This window comes from Mus caroli, chromosome 3, assembly GCF_900094665.2.
Source record: "Mus caroli chromosome 3, CAROLI_EIJ_v1.1, whole genome shotgun sequence".
In the NCBI taxonomy this organism is placed as follows: domain Eukaryota; kingdom Metazoa; phylum Chordata; class Mammalia; order Rodentia; family Muridae; genus Mus; species Mus caroli.
Genome location: NC_034572.1, coordinates 140,035,721 through 140,045,593, shown reverse-complemented (window position 1 = coordinate 140,045,593; position 9,873 = coordinate 140,035,721). Strand labels below are relative to the sequence as shown.

The 9,873-nt window shown below is 43.4% G+C and overlaps 1 protein-coding gene across 3 annotated transcripts in view; it reads right to left on the bottom strand.

Annotated features, from left to right (window-relative positions):
* The window catches only part of Ttll7 (tubulin tyrosine ligase like 7), a 128,940-nt gene extending 121,252 nt beyond the window's left edge, over positions 1-7,688 (bottom strand). For 2 of the 3 annotated variants that reach the window (XM_021157823.2, XM_021157824.2), the window contains exon 1: positions 7,455-7,688. The gene's annotated coding sequence lies outside the window, so the exon portion shown is untranslated. The remainder of the gene's footprint in view (positions 1-7,454) is intronic. The other variant, XM_021157826.2, reaches the window with a different exon arrangement.
* Positions 7,689-9,873: the final 2,185 nt, after the last annotated feature.

Genomic DNA, 9,873 nt, shown 5'->3' with positions numbered 1-9,873 from the left:
CCATGATTGACAACCCAACAATTCAATCCATAAAAGGTACACAGATGTGCTCATTCACATCTCACTGTACTGCAGGCCATGGTGATCTCTGCCCACGATGTTTTTTTTTTCTTATTGGGAGTTTTTGCCTTGCCAGTTGGGAAGAGTATTTTGCTACTTCTTTTTGTCATATCTAAGTCACCAGCATCACTGCCTGCACCCTTTGGGACAACACTACTCCGAACTGTGAACTATTATTTCAGGAACTTCCCATTTAATGTTCTTTAGATCATGGTTGGCCATTTGTAAAAGAAACCATGAAAGATGACATCCTAGATAAGCAGTGACTACTGTATTATTATTATATTATTATTATTATTATAAAATACTACCATCACTTTCATATTGCCATGAGATGTACAATTAGGTAAAAAGACAAATGATTCATTTCTGTATCATCAGCTAATTTTACTTGGGGAATCCAAATCTCTATATTCAATAGTACTAAGTACACTTTTGGGGGGTTTTATGAGGTTTTTTGAGATGTTTTATTTTCAATTGTGTGTATGTCTGTCTGTCTGTCTGTCTGTCTCTCTGCAGAGGCTTGTGCCTGTGAGAACAGAAGGCAGAAGGACATGTTAGATCCCTTGGAGCTGGAGTTATAAGCAATTGTGAGCTGTCTCCTCAGGCGCCTAGGAACCACATCTGGGGAAGAGCATCTGGAAGAGCAGCATGATGACCTGGGCACTGAGCCATCTCCCCTCCCCCACGTGCGTTTCCTTAAAGTTACTCCCAGTAGAAACTGCTTTTCAACCTTCATGCATCTCCTATCTGTTTTGTTCTTATCCCTTGCCTGCTCTGGAAACCAAATCCACAAATGATTAAGTACCAAATGGAAGCACATATGCTCTGCTTAACCAACGAGGAATACATGTTATACTTAATACTGAGTCAAGGATAAAGATAGCTCTTGAGGCACACACCCCAAATAAACGCTTTAAAAATAAAATTCCTCTGCTTCCAAAATGACAACCCAAAACATATGTAATAGCAACCACTTCATTACACCAAATGTTTGTTTGGTATCAGTTTTAGACAAGTGAAAAGGCTTTTGCTCAGATATAGAACCTAATTTTTTTAAGTTTTAAAACAGTTTATATATTGCTGTATGTACCTGTGCACACTGTTATAGGAAGGTCACACATGCACAAGGCACACATGGGAGAATCATAGGGACCATTAGGAAGTAATTTCTCTCTTTCCACCTTCACATGGGTTTGAGAGTACAGACTTGGGTCCCGAGGCTTGTGAAGCAAGCACTGTGCCTGATGAGCCATCTCTCTGGACCAAGCGCATTGATTCTGAGAGGTGCTGGTCCTCTCTGGCCCAAGCGCGTTGATTCTGATAGGTGCTGGTCCTCTCTGGCCCAAGCGCATTGATTCTGAGAAGCACTAGGCCTTCCCTTGCACCCTCCCTTCGCACTCAAGATGCCTGCTTTCTTTCAACTCATCTCTGTGGAGTTCTAGAAATGATATTTTATACTTTCCAAAACTAATGGGTTTAAATGTGCGCTCTTGACCACACCGGTGTTCAATAAGTGAAGTTTTTCCCAAGTGCCCTAAAGGAAGTAAAACCAAAAGAAGACTATCAATAAAAACCAGTGAAGGTCACTGTCTTCGTTTCATATAAAGTGCTAGCAGCGGGTATCGTGCTATGTATCTGAGGGACAGATATGGGCCAGGTGCTGGTTCTCTGTAGGCTAATGTTTGCTTGCTTTGTGTCTCTTTCGTTCTATTCTTCACATTGTTAAAATGGACAAAACAATAGCTGCCAACCATAGAGTTGTCGATTATGTCACTCATGATTACTCCATGGATGTGATCAAAACTAAAACTAAGTAAATATACTCACAGATGGCTCATGAATATTAAACCAACCAACTACAGAGAAGGGGTCACTTTCCATCTTATCCCTTCCCAGGACTATCCCAGGGCCATTAGTTAGTGGCAGACTGTGACAGACAAAGAACCAAGCTAACTAGTCTGCTCCTCCAGTTATCACTCCAGATGTTACATGTGTCCATATGTTTTATCTAATGGGTCATCTGAAGAGTAGACTTGCAATTATGACAAAATTACACATTAAGATGTTTCAAGGAAATGCAGTGACTCAAACCTACAGTTGCTTTTCTTACCAATATTCCACATTTAAATATAGTAGGGCTATGCCAATTACGTTCTGCATACAAGTCAAGTAAGAATACTTAGAAAAGAGAGATGGAATTACCCTTAATGAGAGTGCCTAAAGGATGTACCCAAGCCAGCCACGGAACGACCTACAGCCAAGGAACGCTCTTGGAGATGCTGCCTCGATTACTGTTCCCTCGCCATCTAATCTACAGATGACCTGCTTGCTTTAAAAGACAGCCAACGCTAACAGAGGAGGGAGGAACTTTCAACATAAAATAAAGTTTAAAAAAGAAACCAGGCTATTTTCAGCTTGTCGAATCGGCCGTGGTACCAGTTCACACTTTACAAAGCAGTGGGTGAAAGAGCTAGAATTGTTCAAAAATAGCCCTTTGTCAAATAGAATGTTTCATTTCACATGGCTAGGCAGAGGGACAAAAAATAACCCCACAGGTTTGGAAGCTTGGGTGTCCCAACAATTTAGAACCAGCAGCCAACATGGCAGGTTTGCATATCTACAATACCATTATTTTCGGGGGGAAGGGGGAAGTAAGCAATTCCAGAGACCTTTGGGGCACCCTGAGAAAAGACTCCAGTGAGTTCTTGATCACTGAATTCTAAAGCCTGAAGAAGAGAGAAAAAAATCAGCCAACCAACCAGGTGATTTCAATAAAAGATGTGAGAATGAAAGGGGGAAATTAACACATCACCCATCTACGCATGCCTTACAGTCTAGAGGAGCCCAATGTCTGGGCTTTGTCACTAATGGTATACAGTAATTATGGCCATGTGGTCAGAGCTAAATGTCCAACAGGAAATAAAGGTGAAAGGGGAATGAATAGTTAAACCTAGTTAAACTTTCAAGACTGCTAAGCCCACTCTATGTTTGACGAACAATGCCTGAGATAAGTGGAAAGGAACTTGAAGCTCCTAAGAACTTAAGCCAACTTTTTTATAATAGGCTCCAACTAACCAAGGCAAATTCAGCTTAAAATCCTCAGGTCCTTGAGAGCCCGGCTTCCATCAGAAATCATCTCTTGGGGCCTAAGAGGAAGGTCAAGTTTCACTGTGGTTTGCAGTACAATGCTCTAGTCTTCATTGCTTCAAGACTGGCTCATCTCAGAACAAGCTTCAGGTCCTAAGTGTGTCCTTCAGGGCCGTCATGTCCCTTGACTCCCCTTCTACAAGCACCAGAGACACTTCACAGCCAACCACCTCAGTGGAGCCCCAGGCTCATGACCCAAGCAAGAAGGATGGAAGTAGATCCCAAGGGAAGCCCAATGAAGAACTCTGGAGAATAAATCAAGAACCCAGATAAAACACCATCTCAACCCTGGGTTCCTGTCTCACTCTTAATAAGGAGGGAATGTTATGTGGCTTTTCAACACATAAGGAAAACTGAGGCGCGGTCTCCTCCATGGAGGAATTTTTTTCTCTGGTGAGAAATGAGGTAAGAATCTAAGTGTTGGGGGGAGACACTGAGCATGTAACGCATCTCCCAGCCACCACTCTGCTCAAAGGTCACCTCTGACAAACGTACACCAGGAGCCAAACAGGGACCTTCAAGGTCCACCAAATGTGCCTCTTAGGTACATGTGGACTTTGTAGTGGGAGCTTCTGCTAAGAGTGGTGGTGTGGCATAGGTCACAGATTCTCTAAGTTATGGACTGAGACAGCTTCAATCTGTGCCCAGCATTACTAGGGCACCAAAGCTAAAGACCTGAGAATCTGACATAGGAGAACAAAGGCTAAAAGTCTGCAGGAGACTGTCTCAGGATATGGTTTCTACTAGGGGGAAAGTTGTGGGCTCGGGCCCACAAACGAATCCCTAGAAGCTGACAATCCTCTATTACAGGTGCCTCTTCTCTGGACAGACACACACCCCCTTCTCTCATCAAAGCTGCTCCCTGGCTTTAATTACATCTTCTTTCTTTAGTTCTCAATCCCACCTTTCTCTGGGTTCTTAGGATTTGGTTACTTGTTCTAATGAAAAGTTGAGTTACCTGAAACAACGTGATCTGAGAAACCACAGACATGACTTGCATTTTTAAAAATAAACTCAAATTGAACATGTAAACTTTAGTAGAGATTCAAAACGTGTTGAAATTGTCTAGTTTGAAGAGTCCAAACCCTTTCTCCAGAGATGTTAGCCTACAGAATTAATTTTCTAGATAAAAAAGTTTATGCATCAAAATGTTCACCACGATGTCATGATTATGATCAATAAGATACTGACAAGGAGCCGGGCAGTGGTGGTGCACGCCTTTAATCCCAGCACTTGGGAGGAAGAGGCAGGTGGATCTCTGAGTTCGAGGTTAGCCTGGCCTACAGAGTGAGTTCCAGGACAGCCAGGGCTAGACAGAGAAACCCTGTCTCCAAAAAACCAAAACCAACCAAACAAACAAAAAAAAAGATACTGACAAGGGGGATGATTAGGAAATTTTAGTATGTCTACCTCATGAAAAGTTATGCAGGCATTTAAAATGTTTAGTCCTCACTTATAATTTGGTGAAAACTAGTGTTAAAGAGTAAAAGTTTAAAAAATACAGTAACAGTTAACTTATCACAGTTAAAACCAAACACAAATAATGTTGTCAATGGTTATCTTTACTTGGTAAGAGTATGCTATCTATTTATATTCTTATACTCTCCATTTTTTTAATAATTGTACAATGGGTAAAATTTTTAAAGAGTGACTCTCATTAGAAGGAAAATATTTTATTTTCACTGAATTTTTTCCTGCATTTAGTTGATAATTCTTTTAGTGTCCAAAAGGATTTCATTTTTCTGCAAGAGTATTGAAGGTTACTAAGGCAAAGGAAATGAGAAACATGAGCAAGAAAAACTCACTCTGATTAAAAATATCTCTACTAGTTCTGTGGCTACCACATCAGAAACAGATCTCATGCCTGACATTCAAAGTTCTTCACAGACTAAAGCCTAGCACATCTCAGCTGACAGCTTCTCTAGCTATGGAAATCAGTCGAAGTTTCAGATCGTCACTTAATTCACTTCTGTGCATGAAGACGTCTCTGGCCATCTGACCAACCACAGCACTTCTGTGGGTCCCCTCTTCTCTGTGGGTCCCCTCTTCTCTTCTGGTATTGCTATAGCACCTAAGGCTATATCACCTGCCAACACTGAGCCCATTCTGTCATTCAGTTCATTATTTCTGAGTATGTCAATACCTCTCAGCTAGACCTGGAGTTTCTAGAAGTCAAAAATTTAGATGCTTTTCAGTAGTTCCTGGTCAAATACATACAGAGGCAAAGGGGAAGTAGAATTCTACAGCCGGGCTTGCATTATATTCATGCCCTCAGTGGTATCATCTAATTGTAGCCTGCTGTTTAAAAATCCTACCTATGACATCACTCGTAGGACATGCATTTTCCATTTTCTGCTTTTGGAGCATTAATAATCAATTTCTGCTTATTCATTCATATCAATTCTGAGGTTCCTCTGGGGATCAAACTGATTGGGTTGCAATATGCCTCACTAAGGTGCAGAATATAAATAACACATAAAATGACCTTCTAGAAATCACAAGACCACACACAGGGCCCAGCTTCTCTTACAGGTTTTGTCTGAACAACAAATATAAATCTTTGTCCCCATGTTATGTCCTTACTTAGACCGTGGGCTTTAGTCTATTAATATCCCCTTTAACCAAAAAAAAAAAAAAAAAAAAACCTCTCCAGATCAATTGGTTCAGTGCTTCAGAAGTGATGGACTAAATGGCTGTGTTCTTGTGTGCCATCAAACACTCTGCCGGGACTTGGAAATCCACACCATCTGTACATTAGCAACCTAACACCGGCGACATCAGCAAGAGTCACACATCTTAAAGAGATAATCCATAAATCATAAATGAAATCAGGTCAAAGGACCTGCTCGAGGAGAAGGAGAGACCTGGTGTCCACTATTTTTGCAGAAGGAGCACACAAGGTCAGTATGATTTGACTCTGGAGGGCAGAGCATCAACTAACAAAAGCACTTCCCACTGTTCATGACTCCATCCTACTGTAACACATACATGTTTTATTTAGTAAAGTAAGAGAAGCAAGCACTTAAGAGTAAGTGCCTGTTCGGATGCTAGCACTTACCGGATGACCTCAAACCTTCTCTAGAGTTGAGCTCCTTAACATATAAACCTGCTATGCCAACTCCCAAAGGTGTGACAAGCCAAATAGCATCACTTGAGTCTCGGCTTATTTATCACCCTGCTGTGCATGATTCAGTCTCGCACCCACCCCCTAAGCTAGATCACTGTTCTTCCTTTGAATGTTACCCAAAAACTAAGTAGCCATTTCCAGATTGCTTACTGTGCTGCTAATTGATTCTCCCTAGGCTCGAGCATCCAGCACCACCCAAAAGCAGGTTGGGCATCTCTGGTTCGGGCCCAGCTCTCCATCAGAGTGTTATCCAAATATACATTTTTTTTTCTAGATGCTAAAGAAATGGACTTTTTCGCACAGGATCGCAGGGCAATGTGCAGAAAGTTTACAGGTTGCAGTCACTAGTGTTTGAGACTACTATGAAAATTAATATTATACTTAATATCTAATAGTGCATAAGTGGACCCAACACTGACTGATACAGTAGATGACTCACGGATGTTGGAGAGAGGGAGATCTGGATTCAAATTCTTGTTCTGTGACCTTGAGATTGTAATTTAAGCTCTCTCTTCCTCACTTTCCAGAACTGGTTCTGAGTTGATGTGATAATTCAACTCGATCTCACACACACACATGCCTAATATATGATATTATTCATGATTCCTATACATCTTTTCTTTTTTGAATCCGTCAAACCAATGCTGAATATAAGACAAATTCTATTTAAAAAAAATTCAGTTTGGGGGGATGTTTTGATATCAGATAAAGTGGATGTCTAGTGGGATGAGAAGTGGAGAAAGGAGACGTGTGGGAAAAGAGATCTCAGTGACACACTTTCAAGAATACACAACATGCTTTGCTCAAGGAGGTTGACACTGGGGCTGGGGACAGAATATCATGACAGCTCAACCCAGCGGGGGACTGGGAGCTCTGCCCACTTCATCCTGCCAGAGAGTCTAGAAACTGAAGTGGGACCCCACAAATAATCCGGTCCAATCCCCTCCTCCTTCTGCCCAAACCACTGGGCGCCAATGATGCTGAATCATGAGCCTGGCAGCAGCCGCCCTCCTCAGCCGCTTCCACCCTGGCAAGTCTCCAGGACAGGGACTGGAGGGAATGGGCGCAGCGACCTGGGGTGTGGAGGAGAGGGGCGGGGGCAAGGGCAGGTACTCACAGCTGAGGCACCTCTCTGGCTGGATCCAGTGGCCGGTCCCTCGGTGGCCCACACTCCCCGCCAGCGGCTGGCGGCTCCCCGGTCGGTCCACCCCGCGGGTCGTCTTGGGATCACCTCAGCTCGCCCACCGCCCGGGGCAGCCGCGGTTCAGAGCTTAGAAGCTCGACCCGACCAGGAGCAGCTGGAGCAGCTGTCGTGCCCAAGGGGGTGGTAGCTACCGATGGGCCAGACCATTTGCCCACTGCGCCCAGGGGTGCGCAGCGTGCATGGAGGTACAAGCACCAGAACCTCGGGAGGACTGGCGACGGGCAGAAGAAACCAAGGAAAAGAAGGGACCTCTACCCACAACTAGTCCTGAGAGCTAAGGACCTCCTGGACTCATGGCTTCTCATCTAGGTATGCAGAAGAATGAGCTGGGCTTTCCAGGGCACCCCTCACCCCGTCTTATTCTTGGTCCCGCTCAGGGAGCGTTCAGAACGCCTTTAACAGAGGACCTAGCAACCCAAGCTCCAGGGTGCCGTCCCCTCCTAAGGGGATGCTAGGGGAGCTGGCCTGACACCTATCTGGGCCACCTTCTTCATCTTGTGACCCAGACCACCAGGTCCCAAGTCCACATGTCAGCTTAACACATAGGAGTGCCTTAGATCTCGCAAAGGGGCTCTTCTGGTCTTTTATTACTATTTAGCTATATTTAGATAATAATAATAGAGTATCAAAAGTCAACCTGAAAGTTAGTAAGATCAAGTGAGCGCCCTTGCATCAGGATGTCGGAGGAGCTTAGAGCCCACTAACAAAATCTCAACACGGAAGTTGGAAAACGTATATTGAAGGGGTAGACACTTTGGACAGAGCTATGATAAAGTCCAGAAAAAATTCAAGAATAATTGTGCTTTTCTTGTTCATGACTTCAGTCCATTTCCGTTCATGATTACTGTCTTGGTAACCCGAAAATAATCGTTATCTCACATGAGATGAACCTCACAGGATGGGGAAAGTTCATAAGCATGAAATTTCTGTGACTTCCACAGTTCGTGCCCAGCCAGACTCATGTACGTTTCCAGAACACAATGGTTAACAACCAACTGTAGAGCTCTCCATCTAGAAGAAAATTGGCAGTTACCTATAAACTAAGACTATGGTGGGGTGCTTTATATATCCCAAATAAAATGAAATTTCACAACTTAAAGTTACTGTTTCTGGAATAAACTGGCCCCTTGAATAAGCCAACACCAATTGAGCACTTACATGAACATTACAGTGGAAGTATTTTCAATTCTAGCCTTCCCTTGCTACTTTACTCCTATTGAGATCAGTGGGAATGCTTCTGGTTTTCAGATGGGGCGTTAACTGGTGTAGAACAGACGCTGACATCTGGACTTAACACTGGGGGTGGGGGGTCGGGGAAATACACTGTAAGCCTTAACATAGCTATCACTGGGACCTGGGTGTGAGTCTGACCGTTGTGAAAACTGGGTTTTATGATAGAGAAGAGATATTTGGGTATCTAAGATGGATGTCACCCTGGTGTGGAAAAGGAGACCAGAAAGGGGTAAATGGATGTTTTCCAGAATTGCTGGAACATCAAGGTCAGCAGCTCAATGGAGCATTCCGTGAGGGTGAGGATCGCGCTGCCAGTCTTACACCATCATTACTCTCTGCCTACACCTCACACTACACGTACACGTCAGGCCACCATTCTTCCAATCTCAAGCAAGAGGGAGAGTCACTACCAACGTTGAAGCTCAAGACAGCATGTACAGGACTTAGGAACAGACGTTGTTGCTTTTCCGTATGGTGTGCTATTGGGATAAGGTAAACTGACGTTGCGCGTCATCATAAGCATAGCCGATATCCCTAGAGCCCGGCGTTGCTGGGGAACCCAGAGAGCCGGCTCCCTAGAGAAGCCAACAGCTTCAACACAGGGCACATGGCCTCAGTCTCAGATAGGTGCAGCTCTCGACACACTCAACTGTTCCCCTATTAAAGGTGGCAGCAAAAGATTTCAAGAGATGCCTAAAGATAGAAATAGATATATAGAAAGAAGGGATGTGGCCTATGAATACCTAGGGACCTGGTGGTCTTGTGTCATCTCTAGCCACCTATTTGAAAGTTGATGTTCTTAGCACATATGTCTCTGAATGAAGAAAGGGAATGTTTTATGAAAACTTGGGAAGTTGTCAAAGTGAAGGGGGTAGGGTGTCACAGATCCTGCGCCCCTATTCTTTTTCAATGTCCTGAAAACCTAAAGATACAGTAGGGCCATAAAGGGGAAAAATCATTTTCTAAGATAAGTACATGAGGTTTACATCTATGAGCTACTTCTCTAATCCTCATGACAAAAGACAGGTCATAAAATGTGAAGAATTTCAGTAACTTTATGGCTGAGGTGATTATAATTAATATGTAAAGTAATTCATGT